At 35.6% G+C, this 24,655-nt stretch overlaps 1 protein-coding gene across 2 annotated transcripts in view; it reads right to left on the reverse strand.

Annotated features, from left to right (window-relative positions):
* Positions 1-472: 472 nt before the first annotated feature.
* Positions 473-24,655, reverse strand: part of FHL5 (four and a half LIM domains 5) — a 115,056-nt gene continuing 90,873 nt past the window's right edge. The window contains exons 7-8 of one of the 2 annotated variants that reach the window (XR_013486979.1): positions 22,300-22,477; positions 473-1,508 (exon numbers count right to left, since the gene is read on the reverse strand). The gene's annotated coding sequence lies outside the window, so the exon portion shown is untranslated. The remainder of the gene's footprint in view (positions 1,509-22,299; positions 22,478-24,655) is intronic. The other variant, XR_013486980.1, reaches the window with a different exon arrangement.

Below are 24,655 nucleotides of genomic sequence, written 5' to 3' on the forward strand. Positions count from 1 at the left end.
GCCTTGTACTGAGAGATCAAGTGATTTGTCCAGTCTCACAGTCAGTATTGCTTCTAGCTGATGCGTTGTGAGATTCAAATGAGAAATTTTCAAAGTGTTTGTCACAATTCCTGGCACATAGTAGGAACTATATAAAGATTTGAACATACATGAAGACTTGAACTATAGTAAGACTTAAACATAGATCTTTCTGACTTTGAGGCCAGATTTCTATTCATCACATAACTTACTGTTCTTATTAACTAGTCTAGGGTAAGATTTACTTCTATACAGTCTTAAGGATGATATTACCTTTAAAAGGCTTGATTTTTGTTTTTTAAATTTGTTTTATTTCTAATTTATGGAACAAAACAAACATTTCCAAAACATAGTGTAATAAAAAAAAGATGATTACATATGAAACTGCAAATCTATATGTCCAACTTACTATTTCTTTAAAATATACAAGAACATTATTGTGTAAATTTATTTTTTTCCTTTTCTTTCTCCACCTGCCCCCCCTCAGATGGCCTCCATTAGAAACAAACAGGTAAACATATGTAGTTATTCTATACATACTGCTATTTATCAGTTCTTTTGTTGGACATGGATAGCATCTTTCTTCACAGTTATAGTTAATTTGGGCATTTATAGTAGTCAAAATAACTTATTTGTTCACAGTCCTTTTTTTCCATAATAGCATTTTATTTTTTCCAAGTACACATAAAGACAGTTTTCAACATTCATTTTTGTAAAATTTTGAGTTCCAATTTTTTTCCCTCCCTCCTCCTCAGGACAGCAAACAATCTGATATAGGTTATGTATGTATAAGCATATTAAATATATTTCTACTTTATTCATGTTGTGAAAGAAGAATCAGAGCAAAAGGGAAAAACCATGAGAAAGAAAAAAACAAAAAGTGAAAATACCATTCAGACTCCATAGTTCTTTGGATGTAGTTAGCATTTTCCATAATAAGTCTTTTGAAATTGTCTTGGATCATTGTATTGCTGAAAAGAGCTAAATCTCTCATCATCACACAATATTGCTGTTGCTGTATACAATATTCTCCTGGTTCCACTCACTTCACTCAGCATCAGTTCATGTAAGTTTTTCCAGGTTTTTCTGAAGTCTACCTGCTCATCATTTCTTATAGCACAATAGTATTCCATTACATTCATATGCCACAACTTGTTCAACCATTCCCTCAATTTCCAATCATTTGCCACCACGAAATGCTATAAATATTTTTGTACTTGTGGGTCCTTTTTCCTTTTTATGTGATCTCTTTGGGATACAGATCTGGTAATGATATGGGAGGATAAAAGAGTATGCACGGTTTGGTTGTCCTTTGGGCATCGTTCCAAGTTACTCTTCAGAATGGCTGGATCAGGGGCAGCTAAGTGATGCAGTGGATAGAGCTCAGGCCTTGGAGTCAGGAGGACCTGAGTTCAAATCCGGCCTCAGACAGTTGACACTAGCTGTGTGACCCTGGGCAAGTTACTTCACCCCATTGCCTAGCAAAAGAACTAAACAAAAAAAAAACAATAAACAGAATGGTTAGATCAATTCACAACTTCACCAGCCATTAGTGTTCCAATTATCCCACATCTTTTCCAACATTTATTATTTTCCTTTTCTGTCATATTAGCCAATCTGATAGGTGTGAGTTGATACCTCAGAGCTGTTTTAATTTGCATTTCTCTAATCAATACTGATTTAGAGCATTTTTTTCCATTCAATTATAGATAGCTTTAATGTCTTCCTCTTAAAATTGCCTGTTCATATTCTTTGGCCATTTATCAATTGGGGAATGACTTGTATTCTTAAAATTTGACTCAGTTCTCTATATATTTGAGAAATGAGATCTTTATCAGAAACATTGGCTTTAAAAATTGTTTCCCATCTTTCTGCATTCCTTCTAATCTTGGTTGCATTGGTTTTGTTTGTGCAAAACCTTTTTAATTTAATGTAAGCAAAATTATCCATTTTGCATTTCATAATGTTCTCTATCTCTTGTTTGGTCATAAAATCTTCCCTTCTTCATAGATCTGATGGGTAAATTATTCCTTGCTCTCCTAATTTGCTTATATTGTCATCCCTTTTGTCTAAATTACGTACCCATTTTGACCTTACCTTGGTATAAGGTATGAGATGTTGGTCTATGCCTAGTTTCTGCCAATACCATTTTTTCAGTTTTCCCAGCAGTTCTTGTCAAATAGTGATTTCCTATCCCAGAAGCTGGAGTCTTTGGGTTTATCAAACTTACTACTATGGTCATTTACTACTGTGTCTTGTGTACCTAACCTATTCCACTGATCCACCACTCTATTTCTTAGTATCAAATAGTTTTGATGATTGCTACTTGATAACATAGTTTGATGTCTGGTATGGCTAGGCCACTTTCCTTTGTATTTTTAAAAATTAATTCCCTTGATATTCTTGACCTTTTGTTTTTCCAAATGAATTTTATTATTATTTTTCTAGCTCTATAAAATAATTTTTTGTAGTTTGATTGGTATGGCACTGAATAAGTAAATTAATTTGGGTAGAATTGCCATTTATATTATATTAGCTCGGCCTATCCATGACTAATTGATATTTCCCCAATTGTTTAAATCTGACTTTATTTGTATGAAAAGTGTTTTATAATTGTGTTCATATAATTGCTGAGTTTGCCATGGCAGGTAGACTCCCAAATATTTTATATTGTCTACAGTTATCTTAAATGTGAAATAGCTCCTAACTATTGCTTTAATTTCTTCTTTATTCATGGTGAATTCACCTTTCCATTTTTGATACTGGTGATTTGCTTTTCTTTTTCTTTTTCTTTGTAATAAAATTAACCAAAGGCTTATCTATTTTATTGGTTTTTTTTTCTCATGAAACTAGCTCTTAGTTTTATTAGTTCAATAGTTTTCTTACTTTCAATTTTATTATGCCTCCTTTGATTTTTAGAAATTCTAATTTAGTACTTAATTGGGAATTTTTCATTTGTTTTTTCCCCCTAGCTTTTTTAGTTGTATGCCCAATTCATTGATCTGTTTTTTCTTCATTTTAGTCATGTAAGCATTTAGAGATATAAAATTTCCCCTCAGAACTGCTTTGGCTGCCTCCCATAAGTTTTGGTACATTGTCTCATTATTGTCATTCTTTTTGATGAAACTATTGATTGTTTCTATGATTTGTTGTTTAACACACTCATTCTTTAGGATTAGATTATTTAGTTTCCAATTAGTTTTTGTTTATCTTTCCATGACCCTTTATTTTACATAATATTTATTGCATCACGATCTGAAAAGGATACATTTAATATTTTTGCCTTTCTGTATTTGATTGTCATGTTTTTATACCCTAATATGTGGTCAATTTTTGTGTATGTGCCATGTACTGCTGAGGAAAAGGTCTATCCCCGTTCAGTTTTCTCCAGCGGTCTATCATATCTAACTTTTCTAAAATTCCATTCACCTTCATAACTTCTTTTTTGTTTATTTTGTGGTTAGATTTATCTAGTCCTGAGAGGGGAAAGTTGAGGTCCCCCACTAGTATAGTTTTGCTATCTATTTCTTCTACTAACTGTTAATTTCCTTCTACTAACTGTTAACTTCCATTAACTTTTCCTCTAAGAATCTGGATTCTATACTGGTGTGTGTATATTTAATATTGATATTACTTAATTGTCCATGGTACCTTTTGGCAAGATGTAGTTTCCTTCCTTATGTCTTTTAATTAGATCTATTTTTGTTTTTGCTGTGTCTATCAGGATTGCTACCCTTGCTTTTTTTTTTTTATACTTCAGCTGAAGAATAATACATTTTGCTCCAGCCTTTTATCTTTACTCTGTGTGGAGCCAGAATCTGTTTAGAGGCTTGCTTTAAGGCTGTTTCTAAGGGAAACTGGAGAGAGCTCAGACAACTTCTGGCTTCTCTCTACCATCTTGCTTTCACTCCTTTTCAAAGTCCTTCTTAAAATATTGTTATTATTGCAAACAGGGTCTCTTGGTTTTTCTCATTTCACTGTTCATTATTTTGTGCAAATCTTTCCATGTTTTTCTAAGATCATTGAATTCATTTCTTATAGTACAGTAATGTTCCTCCACAGTCATATACCACAACTTGTTCAGTCATTACCCTATTGACAGGCATCCCCACAATTTCCAGTTCTTTGCCACTACAAAGAGGGCTGCTATAAACGTTTTAGATCATATAGGTTCTTTTCCTTTTTCCCCAATCATCTTTGGAAATAGATCTAATAGTGGTATGGGTCAAATTTATTCTATGTACAGTTTCACAGTGAGCATAGTTATCATTCAATGTGAAGTATCAACCAATATGAGGCCCAGGTGTTCAGCTCATTGACTATCATAGAAGCCCTGTTGTGCAATGATTTAGGACACCAGGGCTTATGGGGTTAAATCTGGCCCACAGGGACTCTTTAGACCCCTAATTCGTGGAGACTAGCAGAGAATAACTGTGCTCAACTGTGGCAACAGCTGAATAACTGCTGAGGTAATTGTCTACAGGTGGGGAATGCTAGCTGTAAAAATAGACTAACAAGTTTCTGTGTGCATTCCTTAGTTTCAGAGTCTGACCCAATTCAGGGAGCAAGATGAATAGAATGACAGTTTCTATAGGACAAACAGGAATTATGTCAGTCTAGCAGTCATGATTCCAAAGAAGCAAGTTGGGAAATAAATAAGAGCTGAGTGAGAGAAATGAGATTTTAGTCTTTAAAAGCCAAGAGTAAGTAGCAAGAAGCTAATTTGAATTTTAGAAAGGCAGGCAGGGCCAGAGGAAAATCTGAAAGTAATTACACTCACATGATGCTTTCGTATTTGTTGAACCATTTGGGCCCTATAATAATAATAATAATAACAATAATAATAGGAATTATTAATTGTTAATACCATTGCCATCAAATATTAATACTATTGTTAATTATTAATAATATTTGTTAATAATGTTAATTGATAATAATGGAAGTCACACAGCTGCCATGACTTTATCATATATTCAGTGTGTGGGTAGACTCAGGACCTCATGTACAACTTCACACAGGTGAAGAGTGACAGTATTAGTTAAAATTGTTAAGTAGATGAAGTTTGTCTATAATACTCCCAGGCTTCTTGCTTTGTACTCCCTTTCCCTGCGTAGAGTATCTCTTCCCTGCCATAAGTGGACAGAATCTTCACACTTTTCTTTCTTTAAAAATCTCCTATTGAGAAAGGATGTGAAACTACTTCATACTTAAATTTTATGACTTCCAAACAGGATTGAGTTATATCAGGGACCAGAGCCAAATTGGAAAGACACTTGGAGACAAAGCTGTTGTGGCACCCTTGCCACATGGCTACATATGGAGAGAACTAGCCTTGAAAAGAAAATCATTTGGAAAGTGAATGATGTCAGGCTGAAGACTTGCAGCTTAAACTCCAGAGGGTTAGCCTGAGAACAGGCAAACAGCGCTTCAACTGGAGTTACTGCTATGGCTGTTGATCCTTGGTTCTTGAGGATGACCAATGATATCACAAGAGAGATATTTTGACTTGAGCATGAATCGGATTTAAATGAAGCAAAGGTGGAAAAAGTCATCATCCTTACTGTCTTCTGAGGCTTAGGAAATAAATATGGCAGCTAATGATATATTGAGGCTAGCTAGATATATTCAGGAAGTAAAAAGAACCAATGGAAGTATCTCATGATCTTAGGATTTAGAGTGGGAAGAGACCTTTAAGGTTATCCAATATAAGTCTCCTCATTTTTTACAGATGAGCAAATTGAGTACCAGAGAAATAAGTAACTATCCAAAGTAGTAAGAAAATCAGCAAGTATTAGCACCTGAGTCATCTGATGTCAAGTCATATGCCACTGTAAATATATAGTTCATTGAAGCCAGGAGGCAGTGCAGGTAGGGAGAAGAGAAGGAAGAAGCTAGCTCATCAACTGTGGTACACATTGAAAAAGAGGGTACCACAGATGAGTGAGCTGAGCAAGGTGGTTAAGAGGAAAGAAGGGTGTTAGCAGGGAACACTCATCAGTGACTATGTAATCTAGGATCAAATAAAAAATTAACACACTGTGCAATGGAAAGAGCACTGATTCTGGAGTCAGGGAAACTGGGCTGTTAGCCTATCTCTGATGCTTGCTTGCTTTTTTTTTTTTAGTTTGATGTGTTTTGTTTTTAATTGCGAATATGTACAGAAAACTTCCACTCCATGGGAGGTCTCTTATAATAGAGCAAAACAGTCAAGTAAAACTAATATTACAGTGAAATTATGTGAATATACATCCAACATTTCACATGCTACATATGTAGCCCACTTCTCTATTTAAAAAAAATTAACAAAAATATATTTTATTTTCCCCCCGCCCCACTGGAAAAAGGAAAAAAAAGCAAATTTATTGTTAATAAATTGTAGTAAATGTCTATAGTAAGACAAAACAAATTCCTTCAAGAGCTGTATACAAAGATATTGCTGCTTTATGGCTGTATGATCTTGGATGAATCACTTAACTGGCCCAAGCCTCAGGGTTGTTTTTTTTTTTAATCTGCAAAATTAGGTTTTACTAGATGGCTTCTAAAGTCCCTTTGATGTCAAAACTATCCACTGAGGAAATGGTCTCAACATTATTGTAGTTTTTAACTTTCCCCAAAATGAATAATAAATGTAAGAAAACATCATGAAAATATTTAGTTATTAATCCCTTTTAATAAGGTCTATTCCATTGTTTCACTCCTGAAAATCCCATTAAAAGGACATAAAAATCTTCATTGCTTCCTTGAGTCAGTGGGAGTTACATATGTGTGGGTATCAGAACATGGCTGATGATATCATGCAAACCAATTTTCTACCCACACAGCACCAGTAACCTGAAAAAGATTTGAAAAACTTAATTGGAAATTTTATGATGACAAAGGATAATGAAAGTTTGAAACTTTTTTGCTTTTATAGAGCTCTAATAATTAATGATGGAGAAAATGTCAATGGAATTGCTATAATCAAAGTTGGATTTTGGTTCTGATTTTTTATGAGTTCTTCAAAATGTGATTTTTAGTGTATATAGGAGGCGATGGAATAAATTCCATATGTCTTGTGTGATGTGCAAATTTAGTATAGGCTTTTAAAAAAAGTAGATCTGTGATAGAAAGATGGAACTTAAAATAAAGAAACTCTCTCTGCAGGTCTTGGAGATTTGCCTGGAGTATGTCAAGCTTAAATGACTTGCCCAGGATTACACGACCAATACTGTCAGAGGGAGAACTTAACCCAAGGTCTTCCTGCCAATCATGCCATTTGCACTATGCTGCCAAGTGATGTATTTACCTTGCTAAAACGTTATTCACCATGAGCAAGGTAATAAATGGCCCGACCTCAATCAAGGGCTTTTGGCTATCTGTGATCTTGGAGTGGCTATAAAATTATGAGACTTAAAAATGAAATATCAGAACTTTATACATCCAAATGAGTGCTGTCTCCATGAAAAGTTACCTTGAAGAAATTATATATTATTCCAATGATGCACCTATTACTCCTTTGTAATTGTTCTTCTGTAATTCATGTCACTTTACTCTTTTATTTTTAAAATCAACACTAGTTTTGCCTAAACAATACTAGTCTCTTTCCCTCCCCACAGATTTTTAGCTCAAGGATGCCTTTTTATAAGCTGTTCCTGTGCCTTGAATACAGTGATTCCTCACTTTTCTTCTGAAAATTTCTAACTTCATTCAAGGCTCAGCTCATGTGCTATTTTTTTTTTGATACTTTATTTTTCCTAATCGCATGTAAAAACAATTTTTAACATCCATTTTTTAAACATTTGAGTTCCAAATTTTCTCCATCTGTTTCTCTGTTTCCCCCTCCCTGAGATGGTAAGCAATTTGATTTAGGTTATTAGTGTACTATCGCTTACAAGGAGCAAAGAGTTATAACTAGAATGGGGAAAAAATAGAACCTTGTGACAGGGTGTAGACTTCCAAGAGAGTGTCTTTTTCCAAGGGAAGAACACTTGTCCTGTGATGACTGCTATCTCTATGTCTCATTTTATAGTAGTTTGGCAGCACATGATAACAGTAACCCCTCCCAGAGTCCTAAGGCAACTTTCCCGTAACTCATATAGGGGCCAGGCCAGTCAGCTCACTATCCCTGTATATTCTTACACATAGTTGAACTATCTCTATATTATTTCACCCCCAGCATTTTTTTCTAAGTGAAAAAAATTTCTAGGTATACCTGTGATGAAAATTTGTGTTCTCTCTACTTTTTATTACTCTCTTCCTCCTTAAATTATCATGTATGTATTTCTCTATTTTATATGTATGTATTGTATCATGTTGTATCATCAATTCATTTAAGCCCCTTAGTGGTAAGGATTGTTTTTAATTTTGCCTTTGTATCTCAGTATCTAGTACAATGCCTTCAGATAATAGGCACTTACATAATATATATTTGTTGCATTGGATTTCCCTTAAAAAAATCAGCCATAGGTGATCCTTGTTTTACTCAAAACAGTTCCTTGCTCAAATTCACCCTTATATCTATCTCCATCTTTCATAAATCTTTATTCTACTTTTAATGATGGAATTGAAAAATATATTTCCTTTGTGTAGCCAAGATAAGAACATGGTTCATGAGCTATGTTCTGACCCTGCTAACCTTCATCCATCCCAGCCTTTCCATTTGAGTGGAATTTACCTCTGGCACCTTGATTTTCAGAATGACTAAATTCCTTCATCACCATCCCCTTATGTACTTATTTTTGATACCAATGAATCAATAGCTGTTCCTTCTTACTCATTTCTGTAGACTGTAAGCAAAATGAGAATTCCAAGGTCAAATAGTCTTGTTTCCTATTTATATCATGTAAACCATGTAAACACTGAACTTTTCAAACTGTTTGAACTTATTAAGTATGCTTGAAAATAATCTTATTGAAAATCTATTTTTACTTGTAGAATTATGGTCAGCTTTGAAGAATAAGTCATCTGCAAACAAACTGAAGACAAGTAATCTTATGAACTCAGACTGGTATTCATTGGTAAGTAAGTTATCTTCTGGTGGTTTGTAAAATGTATTTATTTTGTACCTCAAGGTTATAGAATTTGGTGACAGTATTACTGGGTGAACTAAATATGAGTTTTTGCCCCCTTTGTATTTCATAGTTAACATGAATATATATATTTCTTCTATTTTTCTAGAATGTCATTTTATGATTTCCTAAAATATGACATCTAGGATTTTTATTTCAAGATTTTTTTTTGTGACCAATGGTTTTCAGATTATCTGGCTAGATTCTGTATTTGAGATCAGTTGCATTGATTTGTAGAGACCTCATGTATTTTTCCAATTTTATTGTCTTTTCATTTTGTTGTAATACTTTGTATTGCATACATAGTGTTTTTTGCTTATGTTCTCTCTGTGTCCTCAGATTTATTTTTTTAAATTTTACATTTTGTTTGAAATCATTTTTTTTAACATCTTCAAAAGCTTCCATTTTGCTTCATATCCTTTACTTTGAATCCTTTACTAATCTAATTTGGGTCTTCCAGTAGTTATTACATTCTCTATTCTGAGGTTCTAGCTGTAATTATTACAGTATTATGCCATCCTTCTCCTGGAGATTACACTTTAAATTCTTTTGTTCTGTAGTATTTCTGTATTTATATTTGGAGTTCTTTTTGCTTACTCATTTCTTCAGTCTCTCTGCTGGCATTTTTGTGGAGTTTTCTTTATGATGATTTCTTTCCTTTTCCCTTCTTTTGGAATACTTATTTCATGCATTTCTTGCTGTTTTGAGGTGATGAGGGACACTTAGACTTGATTGCTCTCTTAACCACCTTGGTTCAAGTCAGTATGCTTTGACTTTTGAACAAAAGTAGCTTGCATTCCATTCTAAATGTGAATATACATTTCTATAATTTCTCTACAATGTTCTTTTGTGATTTTCAGTGTAATAATCTAGTTAATTCATCATATTTGGCTCTAAATGACTTAGTTATTTTTAAGGTTTCATTTTAGGAAAGATTTTAACAAGCTAGAATTTACCTCCAAAAAGGTCAGTAGGATGAGAATGGAGTTTGAAATAATTTTATACAATTACGTTTTGAAGGAAGAGAGGATCTTTCCTCTAAAGGAGAGAAAACTTGGGGAGAGAAGGCATACTCTCTTAAATATTTGGAAAGTTATCACATGGAATAGGAATTAGACTTTTTCGCTTAGGCACAGAAGAAATTAAGGCCAGTGGATAGAAGTTACAAGGAGGATGTACATTTCAGCTGAATATAAGGGGAAACTTTGTAAGAATTAGAGTTTGTCCCATGATTGAATGGTCTGCTTCAGTAGGTAGTGAGTATCCCATTACTGACAACATTAGAAAGAAACTAAGTGACCTCTTATTGGCAATGTGATATAGAGAATTCATGCTTCTATCTATACTATATGACCTCAAACCCTTTCTTACATTAAAGTTCTGTGACTATATAGCGAAGGAAATAAATAATTCAGTTGGTCAGATCACTGCTACTTTGACCTTCCTTGGAGAGTACAGGGATTGGAATATTTGTTTGGCATTCTCACTACAGGTATTTTGTGGTATGGGGGAAAAGATTTTCCTAAGATCTATTGAACTTTTACTTTGGTCTGTGCCCAGGTTTTTACAACTGTCTATATTCCCCTTGCAGTTTGTGAAAGTTATTCTGATAAACAATGACAATGGCATTGAAATTAAAAGCAAAGCATCTCTTTATTACATTTAATCTGAGCTAATCATTTTAGATGTTAAAATGTTTTTTGGCTTCCATAATACCTCTATTTATTTCCGTATCAGTATTTTCAATCAATATAGCTGAAATATCACTTAATAAAGCACTCTGCTAAATGGACATTAGAAAAAGTTAGGCATCTCTATTTTTTCTAAAAGCATAGATGGAAAAATTAATTCTGTTGACCTCTGCCTGTTTCCGGATATACAGAAATTTATTATATTCCTCTATTGGTAAATCCAACAGAATATAAAACTGGTTGCAATATTGAAAGCAGCTACTATGGTTTTCTGGTACATAATGGCTTTTTTCTTCCCTGGCTGTGGCTCAGTAATTACAGATCAGCTCGACAGCACAAAGCTTTGTTATCAGAATGACAACTCCCACATAAATGCAACCATCCACCACCCCCGATCATTTTTATGAGAGGACCTTTGGCTTTAGGTTGTTGCTGTCCTTAGTTTTCTTTTAAAGGAACATAAAAATTGACTAGGAAGATCTTGGTCATGTATCAGTCAGGTCAGAAAGGGTAGGCACTCTGATTTATATGGTTATAAACCCTGAGTCAAATCTTTCTTCATCTTATGACTAATAAGGGCCCAGGAGAGACTCTTCATAAATATTGACTGATGACTTCATAGCTATCAAGTACCCACACTGTATTAGTTGCAGTGTAGTAGTTATAAAGGACATGACTCCTGCCTGCTAACAAATCATAAAATTAGAGAGAAGAGACATCAGTGACCATCTAATCCAATGTATACAAAAAAAGGAAGCCCCACTACAACATATCTGACAAATGGTCATCCAGTCTCTGCTTGAAGATGTTCAACAGGGGGAAACCCACCACCTCTCAAGGCAACTCCTTCCATTTTTGTATGCTCTGATTGTTAGAAGTTGTTTCTTTTTTCTGTCGAGTCTAAATGTGCATATTCATGACTTCCACCCTGTCATCCTGGTCCTGTCCTCTGAGGCTAAACAGAACCTCCCTCCTCTACATGACAACTCTTTGGATTCTTGAAGACAGCTGTCATGTTCCCTTCTTTTCTTGAGGCTAAAGATACTCAGTTGCTCCAACTGATCTTCACATATCATTGACTTGAGGCCCTTGACCATTCTTGCTACCTTCCTCTGAACACACTCTAGTTTATCATTTTTCTTCTTAAAACTATGGCACCCAGAATTGAGTACAGTATTCTGTTAAAGTCTAGTGAGGCCAGAATATAGCGGCTTCTATTCCTGCAAATTATTCCCTTCTGAAAGTAACCCACAATTGCACTAGTGGGATTGTTTTAATTTTTGTTATTGGTTTTTTTCCTGCCACAGCACACTCAATAGGAGTCCTGTTGAGCAGAATCCACAAAAATCTATCACATCCTTTTTGGAACAACTGCTATCTATGTATGTCTTCCCTATGTCGTACATTTGAAGTTGATTTTTTTGTACTCAAGTGAAAGGCTTTATAGATTCAGCCCAATGTTCTAGTCTGTTAAGGTCCTTTAGGATCCTAATTCTGCCTTCTACTGTGTTAGTGATATGTCAGCTTTGTATCATCTGCAAATCTGATGAGTATATCATCAACGCCTTTATCCAAGCTATTGATAAAAATGTTAACTAGCACAAGGCCAAACACTGAATAATTTATTAAGGAAATTCCCGGAGGAATTTCCCCAGAGACTTCTTGCCACATTGAAATTAAACCAATAATAAGTACTATGTGTCCAGCCATCCAACCAGTAATGAATCCATCTTATTATATTATCATACAACTCATATCTCATCTTCTCCACAAGACTAGCATGAGATATTTAATCAAAAGCTCCATTGAAAATTGAGGCAAACCGTATTCACAGCATTCTCCTCATCTACTAATTTATTAACCCTGATTTAAAAAAAAAAAGGAAATGAGGTTATTCTACCATTACCTGTTCTTGGTGAAGACATGCTAGCTCATTTTTATGATTCTGTGATCTACATATAAAATGTGATCTCATCACTGGGTCCTCCAACCATAGTAGCTTACATTTATATATGGTACTTTAGGGTTTACAAAGTCCCTTACATATACTTTCTTACTTGACCCGCACAACAAGCTTCTGAAGAAGGGTCTGTTATCTACATTTTGTAGATAAGAAAACTGAGACCCAAAGGGAGAATATAATTTTCCCAAGACCACATAGCCTGGAAGTGTCTGAGATAGAACTTGAACCTAGTTCTTCCTGACTCCAAGTCCAATACTCTATCTGCTTATCATACTTCTTCAGTGCAGATCACAATCCATCCATGCCTTTCCATCCTCTGTGACTCTTGTCCCCATTTACAAATCCTTCACAGTGGGCCCACCCAACTTACTAAGGTGCTTCCTCTAAACATTGTAGAGATAACAATTCCCACCTCATTTTTTGTCATACATCTTTCTAATGGAATCCTTACCCAGCTTTTCTTGCATAGTTTTTAATTAGCAATGAGTTGAAGCCTACTCAGTCCATCATACACGATTTTTCTGTTCATTGTTCTTTGATCCTCAACTTCACATCTTCAGAGAATGTAATATTCCATGATGCAAACCCATCCAGCACCCATGGAAGAATATCATTTAAAAATATGGTTATCCATAATCAGGCAGACACTTGGGTCATTAAAAGTACTGCCCAATGACCCAAGGACAATCTAGGCATCTCTCCCCTGATGTCTTAAAAAATAAAATGGTAAAACAAAAGGGGTGATTATTCATTGGAAATGAACATACACCCTCTGTGTTGCTCTTAATTAGGTTAGATAACCTAAACTTACATTATGTACTGTTGATAAAAAAGAGGGTTTTGGTTTTTTTTTTGAAACCTGGGATCTAGAAGAAAATTTGTAAGAGGAAGAGGGTCTTCAGTCTTATCTCAGTGGTCCATGTTTTAGAGGAGTAACCAACAAAAGGCCTATATTATTAATAAGGCCCAGAATATACTTTACTGGCATAGCATCACATGATTTCGGGCTGAAAGGGACCTTAGAGATCACTTAGCATGAAACCTCAAGAAACTGAGACTAAGACCTTATTTCTCATAATAAGGAAGTAAATCACAGAGTTGGGTCTATATCTACTCTATTTTAAACAAAAACCATATGAGTCCTGGAAACAGGAGTCTGATGGGATACCCTTAGGGAGAAATCTTGTGAAATGCAGAGAGCAAAGAGTCATTCTTATTTCAGATTCCAGGAGGCAAAGACTTGGTACTTTTTTGGACTTGGGGTCAAGAAGTGGAAAAGGCCTCACCTAGAGGGTCTATGGAAAAATGGGTGTCTATCAAGGCCAAGAAATTTTGTACCTAGAGGTTAGGTTTTGAGGGAAGTAGACTTTTTGAAATTTTATTTTTATTGATATCTTTCATTTTTGTACTTTAATTTATGAATATATCACTCCCTCATCCAAGACTGAAAAATTTTAAAAATTTAAAAATTTTAAATTTTAAAAAGAAATAAAGCAGTTCATCATAAGCACCTAATATGTCAATCATGTCTAACAGTATATTAAATATTCCATAACTGTCATCTTCCACCTCTGCAAAGAAGGGAAAGACCTATTTTCTCAACTTTTCCCCTAAGCTGAGTTTAATCTTTATAATTATGCAATGTGAAGTTGTTTTGTGGTTTTCTTTCCATTTGCATTTTTGTAGTTCCTGTGTATATTGTCTTCTCAGTTCTGCTTTCTTCACTGTATCAGTTCATACAAGTCTTACAATACTTTCCTGAATTATTGATATTTGTCCTTTATTATTGCACTTATTTTCCATTAAAGGTAGATTTCACAATTTGTTTAACCATTCCTTAACTGATGGTAGTCTACTTTGTTTCCAATTCTTTCTTAACACAAAGAGTGCTGCTATGAATATTTTGGTGAATAAAGGCTCTTTCTGTCTTTGACCTCCTTGAAGTATGCACGTAGTGGTGTGATCTCTGGGACAAAGGGTTTAGACATTTTAGTTGCTTTAGTAGCATAATTACAATGTGGTTTCCAGAATAGTTGGTCCAATTCACAGTTCTAATGGTAATATATTAGTGTGCCTGTCTTCCTATGGCCTCATAAACATTGACTAGTCCCATTTTTTTTTATCTTTGCTGATTTTTCTGGGTGTGAGGAAAAACCTCAGAGTTGTTTTGATTTTCCTCTGTCTTACTATTAGTGATTGGGAGCAATATTTCATATTTGTTAATAGTTTGCAATTCTTCTTTTGAGAACTGCTCTTATCTTTTGACCACTTTCCATTGGTGAATGACTATTGGTCTACATATTTGTGTGAATTCCCTACATATCGTGGCTATCAGAAACCTAGAGATGTTTAATGTAAAGATTTTCCTTCTCTCCCACCACTAATGTTTTCTTTATCCTGCATTATTCTTGTAAAAGATTTTAAATTCCTTATAGTCAGTATTATTTATTTTATCTTTTGTCATCACTTCTATCTCTTGTTAAGTTAAGAATTTTTCCCCTGGCCATAATTGTATAGTACCTGATTTCATTCTGTTCTAATTTTCTTCATGGTGTGATATGTGACCTTTTCTATTCAATCTGCATATTCTATTTGAGCTTATTATGATGCATGAAGTAGGATTGTAGTCTACAACTAATTTCTGACTAAGTGCTTTCCAGTTTTCCCAGCAGTTATTGTTAAGTAAGGAGCTGGTGGAAGAAGATTATAAAAGGGCTAATGCATATTTTTGCCAAATGAAATCTGTAGGCAAGAGATTGAGAACCGAGATAACATTTTGCCTGGCATTTGGCTTTCTCAGTGGGGGTAAGACAAAAAGAATAGGTTGTCAGATGAGAAAGGAAACTGAAAAAATAAAGTCTAATTCCCCCTGTATTTCCGTGTAGGATAACAGTTGATCAGTACTAACTTTGTAATTTTAGAATTTTTTCCTTCTCATTTGTTATTGTAATCCCTTTGTTATAATGTTTAAAATCACCTAAAAGAGGGGTGGCATGATGTTTTTATGGGGTAGGAAGAAAGGAAAGGCCTTTATCTTCTCCCATAATACAGGTAGGTGTCATAATATTCCTAATGATAGTAACTGACATTTATATAATGTTTTAAAGTTCACGAAGTACTTTCTGTAAGTTATCTCATTTAAGAATTTCAACAAACCTGTTATTGTCCCCAGAAAACTGAGACTTATAGAGGTTCAATGATTGGATTGGGATTACACAGGTGATCTCAGAAGGAGAATTTATTTATTTATTTATTTTTGGCTAGGCAACGGGGTTAAGTGATTTGTCCAGGGTCACACAGCTAAGAAGTGTTATGTGTCTGAGGCTGGATTTGAACTCAGGTCCTCCTGAATCCAGGGCCAGGGTTCTATCTACTGTGCCACCTAGCTGTCCCTCAAAAGTAGAATTTAAATCCAAGTCTTCCTGGCTCCAAATTTAGCACTCTCTCCCCTAGGTCAAGCTCACCCAGTCCAAAGAGAGGAGATGGTGACAGCTAGAAGGCAACAAAAACCACTTGAAAGCTGAGTTTGCTGGTAGGAGAAAAGAATAGGGATATGATCAAAGAGAAAAGAGGAGATCTCTTTATATCACAGACTCCTCCATGTCTCTATATGTATGTTTCTTTCATCCCCTGCAGGATGGTAAAATAGGTAAAATAAGGGGGATTGGTCTGATAATCTCTAAGGTTTAGTTCTAAGATCCAGTGAATCCTCAATTCTTAGCTTATAAACTTCCAGAGGGACAGGCATATGGACTTTTCTTGTTATGTAGCCTCATACTATTTTATGTGCAGTTAGATTCTTTACGTGGTTTGATATGTGGTGATGGCTTGACACCAGAAATTCTGAAGTTATGTTCAAAGAGAAAAAGCTTTCTGGGAGTGAGGAGTGGGGCAGAGATGCCAAGGAGGAAAAAGGGAATAAAATTGCCTTATCTATTTTTGACGAAAATCACTTACTTTGTGACCTCATCAGTTGCCACTGGTTTCATTACTACCTCTATGCAGATAACTATGAGATCAATATCTTGTCCTAGTCATTTTCACCAGTCCTAGCTCCACATTATAAAGCCAGATTCTCAATCTTGATATCATCCTTAACTTGTCACTCTCACCCCAATAACCAAAGATTTGCCCAACCTTGAGTTTCTGTCTCCACAACACCTCTTGTATAATCCCTCCTCTCTATTCACAGACACCACCCTAGTTGTACATATTATGCATATGCTTGTGTGTGTGTGTAAGTAATGTCCCCTCTTATAAGGTAAGCTCCAGAAGGCCAGGGATTGTTTCACTTTTGCTTTTTATTCTCAGTAGATTGCACAGTGTATAAACATATAATAAGGGCTTAATGAGTATGTGTTAATTGAGGAAAAGAAACTGACGGAAAATGAAGGATAGAATGGGGAATGATGTAGATGATGCCACCAATAATTTCATAAATGTCAGATTCTGTTTTTATCTTTCATGCTCTTTTTGTACCATTAAACAACCATTCTTTCTTGGCCACATTCTACTTCTCTCTTTATATTGTCCTTTTACCGGCCCCTCCTCTACTTCCTTTTTTGATTCCTTTTCTCCTACCCATCTAAATGTAGGCATAGTACCTTATCCATATTGCATTTCTCTGCTTTTTTTTTTCTCCTTCAGGGATGTCACATGCTCATAGTTAAATTATTGCCTCTAAGAAGAGGACCTGAAAAACTACACTTTCAAACAGGAACATTCTTCTGAATGAATTCTTCTGAACCTAGGCCTTCTCCTGCCAATGCTTACTATACGTTCCCATGTACATGTCCCATCATTATCACTTCAAATTTAGCATATTTAAAACTTAACTTCTTTCTTCTCCTTTCCCACAAAAACCAAACAATACCTAGTTTCTCCTCTCAACCTGCTTGTCTCTCTCAGTAGCACCCACTTATTCAGAGTTGATATGTTAGAGTCATTGAATCACTGGAAATTAGAGCTGAAAGGTACATTCAGAATGATCTGGTCCAAACTCCTTATTTTGAAAATAAGGAAGCTTATGCTCAGGCAAGCAGATTCAGATTTCTAATGACTGAAAGACCAGGACTGATAGTGGTGATCAGTGGATGGATTTCACCCTAGATGGAGGTTTCTAATAAAGTGCACAGGCCCACCTTAGCCCAGTTCTGTTTAACATTTTAAAGTCATAGTTGAGAGTGAGATTAAACTAGGAGGACTAGTTAATGCACTGGAAAATAAAATCCAGATCCAAAAATCTTGACAGACTAGAATGATATATTGAAAGTAAGAAGTTTAACAGAGATAGATGTAAAGTTCAACATTGGGGTTTAACTAATCAGCCACCAAAGTATGAGACTGGGGAGACATGGATAGACAACAGTTCATATCAAAAGGTTTGGGGAGTTTGAGGTCCTGGCAGCTCAATACAGGCCAGCAGGATGATATGGTAAGCTAAATAGCTGGTGCATTCTTAGGTTTTATTACTAGGTCATGGTAATAGAAATACAGCATTCAAAACTGTTTACATTAAATCTAAAAAGTTTTGTACAGATGAGACCAATGTAACCAAAATTTGAAAACGTTTGAAAAAAATGAGTACCACATTTTAAAAAGGATATTGAACTGGGAAAGCTGGGGAAAAAATGTATAGCAAGTTTCTCTAACAGAGCTCTATTTTCTTAGATATATAGTGAACTGAGTCAAATTTATAAAAATGAGAATGGATGTGCACAGGCAGTTTTCATAGGAAGAAATCAAAGCTATCAATATTCATATGAAAAAATGTCTATCTCTAATAATTAGAGAAATGCACATTTAAAAAATTCTGACGTACTACCTCACACCCATCAGATTGGCTAAGATGACAGAAAAGGGAAATGGCAAATGCTGAAGGGAATGTGAGAAACTAGATACACTAATGCACTGTTGGCGGAGTTGTGAACTAGTCTAACCATTCTGGAGAACAACTTGGAACTATGCCCCAAAGGCTATAAAAAAGTATAACCTCTGATCCAGCAATACTGGCAATAGGTCTGTACCCTAAAGAGATTAAAAAAATGGAAAAGGATCCATATGTACAAAAATATTTATAGCAACTCTTTTTGTGGTAGTAAGGAATTGGAAATTGAAAGGATGCCCATCGATTGGCGATGGCTGAGTAAATTATAGTGTACAAATGTGATGTAATATTATTGTGCTGTAAGAAATAATGGAGATAGTTTCGGAAAAACCTAGGAAGACTTATATGAACTAATGCAAGTGAACAGAACCAGGAGAACCATCTATATCTTGTGAAGCTAATCAACTATGAAGGACCCAGAAACTCTGACCAATACAATGATCCATGACAATTCCAAAGGACTCATGATGAAAAATACTATACACTCCCCAGACAGAGAATTGATGGACTGAGTGTACATTGAAGCATGTATTTTTTCCTCTTTATTTTTCTTGCTTTTTAAAAAAAAGTTGCTAATGTGAAAATATGTTTGACATGACTTCACATGTATAATGGATTTCATGTTTTTTCCTTTCTCAATGGATGAGTGAGGGAGTATTCTTAATCTCTCTCTCCGAGAGAGAATTTTGAACTGAAAATAAAAATAAAATTTTAAAAATTAGAGAGATTATAATCCCTCTCTAATCTACTCTATCTAGACCATATCAGAAATATTATATTCATTTTGAAGTACCAGATTTTAAAAAGCATATTGAACAGCTAGGACATATCTGAAAGAAAACAACCAAGGTAGTGGGTGAATTTCAAGCTATGCCATAGAACGATTGATTGAAGGAATGAAGATATTTAGTCTGGGAAAGAGGAGACTCAGGGTATGAGGGAAGACTATCAGAAATGTCTTCAGATATTTGAAAAGCTCTTGTTAATGACTTGACTTTTTTATCTCTACAAACTAGTATTAAGCTCAACCTGTGGAAATTAGAAAGATGTTATCTTTCCTTTGAAAAAGGAGAGTTCCTTTCATCAGTTCCCCATTGTCCTTAAAAAACTGTTCAAAGACCTGACCTTGTCAGTTCTCCATAGTCTGACTTAGATCTCCTATGCCAACCTTTACCTACATCCAAGCTGATCTTTGCACTATCCTTTGAGCATATCAAGCACATTATTATCAGTTTGACTTCAGGGGAGGAGAGAACAGGGCAAGTGTGGAGCTATCAATAACATTTGCGGGTGAGAGAGCAAAAAAGTCAGCTAGAAAGGAGACAGTTCAGAAGTAGAAACTGAACCCACACTCACATTATAGGATTCAGAGGAGGAGGAGGAGGAGATAAGAATAATTCAATCAATAAGAAGACTGGAACCTTTGAGCTCAGACATAAAGAGGTTATCATCTGCCTAGTGAAAACAAAGAGCTCTATCTCCCTACATATATTCAGTGCATATTTTTTTTATAATTTTAGGCTGCTTGAAATTTCACTTTGTCTGCCACCTCTCACTTTTCTTTATTTCTGGATACCAATATATTTGCTGAAAATCTACTCCTGGTAACTAAGATATACCTAAGTGCTAAAGTTCTTGCTATCTGACTCTTCCAAAGCATTAGGAGAGAGATTTCTACTTTGAGGCATTTTTTCTTCCCTACATCATTCCTTTCCCAATTCTGAGAAGAAACTGGGTTAATGGCTGGATAGACTAACTTGGTGGCCACTACAGATAGACCTCTGGCTAAATATACGGATGTAAAAAGGCCTCTAACTCGTTTTTAGCATCAAAGCCAATAAAGCGAGAGAGAAGCGACCATGGAGGTGTTGATGGAGATGAACATATGTTAACAGAATTACTTCTTGCAATATCCTGTCTATGTGTAATATTGAGAACACTTGACTCAAGAACTTTACTGAAGTGTGCTTGTACGCATCTCTTTGGTATGTGTGTGGGGAGTGGGATAGTGAAGTGTTCTCTGCTGTATGCCAAATACCCAATGAGATTATGGTGTCAGAACCCAAAGGCTGAATCTCAGTTCTCCACCTGATTGACTCATGACTGATGACTCCTCCCACCCCCACAACCCTCTAACTCACTATCTCTCTCCACTGAAGTAACCAAGGGAAAGGTTATCCCTCTATGATTACAACTACCTAACAATTTGGACACTTGGGAAAGCAGCACAAAAAGTGCTCTCAAGTCCACTTTGTTAATTCATAGGATTATAATTCATGAAGTGAACATCATAAAAGAAGTAATTAAAGAGAGTTTAGGTGGGCAGGAAGAGGAATTAGTTACTATAATAATTATATTTTGTGTCCTAGTTACAACTCTACCTCCTGGTTTCCACTCCTTGGGGCAGAAAATTGGGCTCCTTGGTTTGTGAAATCACTGCCTTCCATTTCCTCTGGAGGCAGCATTCCACAGTAGAATGAATACCAGTTTTGGAGTCAGGAGACCAGGATTCAAAACCTGTTTCTCGTTTAATAATTGCTAATCATGTATATATCACTATAAGGCTTGCAGGGCAGTTGACATGTAATTTATCCTCACAACTAACCCTGTGAAGTAAGTATTAGTATTATCTTAATTTTACAAATGAGGAAACTTGGGCTGAGAGAGGTTAAATGACCTGTCCAGTGTCACACAGCAAATATCTGGGGAAGAATTCTAACTCAGGCTTTCCTCACTCGACTCACAACACTTTATTTAATACACCACCTAGCTGCGTCTAATTACCTGGGTCATATTGGGAAAATTACTTAAACTCTAAGGGCCGCCTCCGTTCCTCTCTAAAACAAGGTAATTACACCAGATCACCTCTAAGCTCACTTTTAGCTCTAGAGCTATGATCTCTGAGTAACTAGAAATGCCATTCATTTACTGGCAAAAACTTCACAAGTACGCATTTTCCAAAGTTGACTATTGAAGAAAATACAGGTAATGAAAATGACTAAAAGATAACTTTTGAAGATCTTGTTTTAGATCAAAACAGCATATAAAAGGGTATGCACCATGGCTTAGCAATGAGACACTCCATGCTATTGATGGTTGTTGTTTACTTGTTTTTCAGTTGTGTCCCACTGTTTGTTCCCCAATTTGGAGTTTTCTTGGCAGAGATAATGGAGCAGTTTGCCATACCCTTCTCCAGCTCATTTTACAGATGAGGAAACTAAGGCAAACAGGGTTAAGTGACTTATCCAGGATCACACAGCTAGTAAGTGTCTGAGGCCAGATTTGAACTCAGGAAGATGAGTCTTCCTGACTCCAGGCCTGGCACTCTCTTTCTTCACTGTCCTACCTAGCTGACCATATTCTTTATGACTGTATGGATAATAAATAATTTTTCAAAAGTCAAAGTTAATATCCTTCAGAGTGACATTGGGTAAGTCACTTAATCTCTCTGAGCCTCAGTTTCCTCATATGTAAAATAGAGGGGTTGAACTTCTGACTTCTGAGTTCCCTTCCAGATCTAAATCTGTGATCTTATGAGCCTCACACTTACCATTTCATAACCATTTTCCTGCTGAAGAAAATTGAAAAATAAAAGAAATATTCATCCCATTCTAAGGTAAATTTCATCAATAATAGATATTAGAGCAGATGAATGCTCAGAACAAAAATATACACGACATAGTGAATAGTTACCTTTAGGTGAAGCAGCTTTACTGTTTTCTGGTGTTGTTGGTCCCCAAGTCCCAAGTGACCATGGATTGCAAAGTGTGAATTTCCATGGCTCTTTGGGCCTTCCTTCAGTAACTACTGCTGACCAAGTGCTATTAATGGCTTCTTGAGGAAATGTTTGAGGGAGTCCTGCTTCATAAATCTAGTAGGAAAGAACTTAAATTATATCCACCTGTTTTATTAGGAAATTATGCTATCTGGTGGCCTATATGAACACACTGGAGGAAAAAGTAAAGGGCTACAGAATAGGCATAATAGAAAGAAGCAACCACAAATGACTGTACCTCATAAAAAAGTGAAATGTTTGGGAATCCCAATAATCCCTAGAGGAGGCTAATAATAATAATGATGATGATAATAATAACATCAATACTGGCTATCTATTCTTATAATTTTATTGCCATAGGTAATTTTCAGTGTGGAAACTCCCTCCACCAATGCAGATCACCAACCTGACTGCAACTTACAGGCTTAGAGAGTTTCCTGGGAGTACTGACTGATTCAGGGGCTTTTCCATGCACTCACAGCTAGTAATTGTCAAAGGTAAGACTTGAACTCAAGTCATCCTGACTCCAGCCCTCTACAATAGGCTGCATTGAAGGAAAACAAAATCTGACACATAGAAAGGTTTGTCAAGTACTACAAAGTGCTTATAAGTATCTGCTTGCAAAATATATACAAGTTGTGTGATTCCTATGTAGGTTACATATATATATATACATGAGATTTCCAAACAAATAAACAGGAAGTTCAGAAGGAAAACATGAGTAGCCACTATATCTGGGATCTTACCCACCCTTCTCCAATGGAGATTGCCCTAGCTTTTGGGGAAATAGGAAAAGGGACTATGAGGCTTGTTCTTCTCTGTGGGAGGGAGTATCAGACTAAAATTAATAGCTGTCCCCCACAGCCTCCAGTATTGCTGTCTAGGGGAATGATTGATTCAGAACAAAAAGTTGATATCATGGCCATTATGTTTTAAGGGAAAGGGTGCCACAAACTTACAACCACTGGCTTGATTCCTTCTCACCAAATACTAGTAGAGTTAGACAAAAGACTATCAAAAATAGCAAATAGCAAGTAAACCTATTTTTTCCAAGCAAATAGCAAACAGAAATAGGTAAGGTGATAAGATAAGACTGTATCAGAAAATGTACACAGTAAATAAACTTTTTATATAGAAGCAAGATGAAATCTCACTCAACCAAGAGAGAGCCCCAAGCTCTTATTAAGAGGAAATTGTCATAAGCCTCTAGAGAGGTCAGTTGGAAATCAGACACATGCTGAGAACCCAGATGTCCATACATATTTTTTATCTCTCTCCTCCCTGGAGTCAATCCCAAAGAGAATCTGGAACCATACATGGTTGTCCTTAAGAAGGAATGAAGAGCATCTCTCTCTCTTTCAAAGCTTTCATATCAAATTTTCCCCTCAGGTACTCATGCAAGGTGGCATCAGCATTCTGTCCATCAATTAGCAAAGGCTCATGCAAAATGCTCCAGGCTTGGATGTATGCATGGGTTGCATATAAATTAATTCATTTGAGCCTCAGAGAAACCCTAGGAGCCAGGTACTATTATTATGCCATTTTACAGATGAGGAAACTGAGGCTCAGAGAGATTTAATGATTTAGCTAAGCTACATAACTAGTCAGTGGAAGAGCTCAGACCAGAATTCAGGATTCATTATTTCATGACTTGTCCTACCACACACCCTTTCTCCTTCACCTCTCTTCTTTTCCCAGCATTATATGTCTAATGAATGTGAGGGCCAGAAGTCAAACTCCAGTCTTCTGAAACTGAATCCAGTCTTGTTTCTTCTATTATATTCCACTCCATCAGAGGAAAGGATCTATTGCAAAAATGAATATATCTATGGCTATTCCTTAATTTATAGAATAGTTGTGGTCTTGAAGAGTTGTATTTAAATGATTTTTAATATGTTGAATCATATTTTAATTGCTCCAAGGAGTCTTGCCACTTAAAGAAATCCCATCTTGAAACTTTTTATAAGTCAAGGAATCCTTTGTAAAGTGAATAATAACCAAATAATTTGTCTTCTCTTTTGAGATTAAATGCCAATATTGGTAGATTCTGTTGAGACTACATTAAGTGAGGTAAACCTGTATTGACTTTCAATCACTCATTCATTCATTCTCTTATTCAACAAGTACATCTTGAACACCTGCTATGGGATGAGCACAGGACTAACGTGTGTGTTGCTAAATTATATTGGGACATCTTGTTGTCTAACTCAGTTCCCTCATTTTACAGATGTCTCATTTGTTATACTATGACAAAAGCATATAAATGTTGCTAAG

The sequence above is a fragment of the Phascolarctos cinereus genome, unplaced genomic scaffold (genome assembly GCF_003287225.1).
Source record: "Phascolarctos cinereus isolate Bilbo 61053 unplaced genomic scaffold, phaCin_HiC Scaffold_5;HRSCAF=322, whole genome shotgun sequence".
Lineage (NCBI taxonomy): Eukaryota > Metazoa > Chordata > Mammalia > Diprotodontia > Phascolarctidae > Phascolarctos > Phascolarctos cinereus.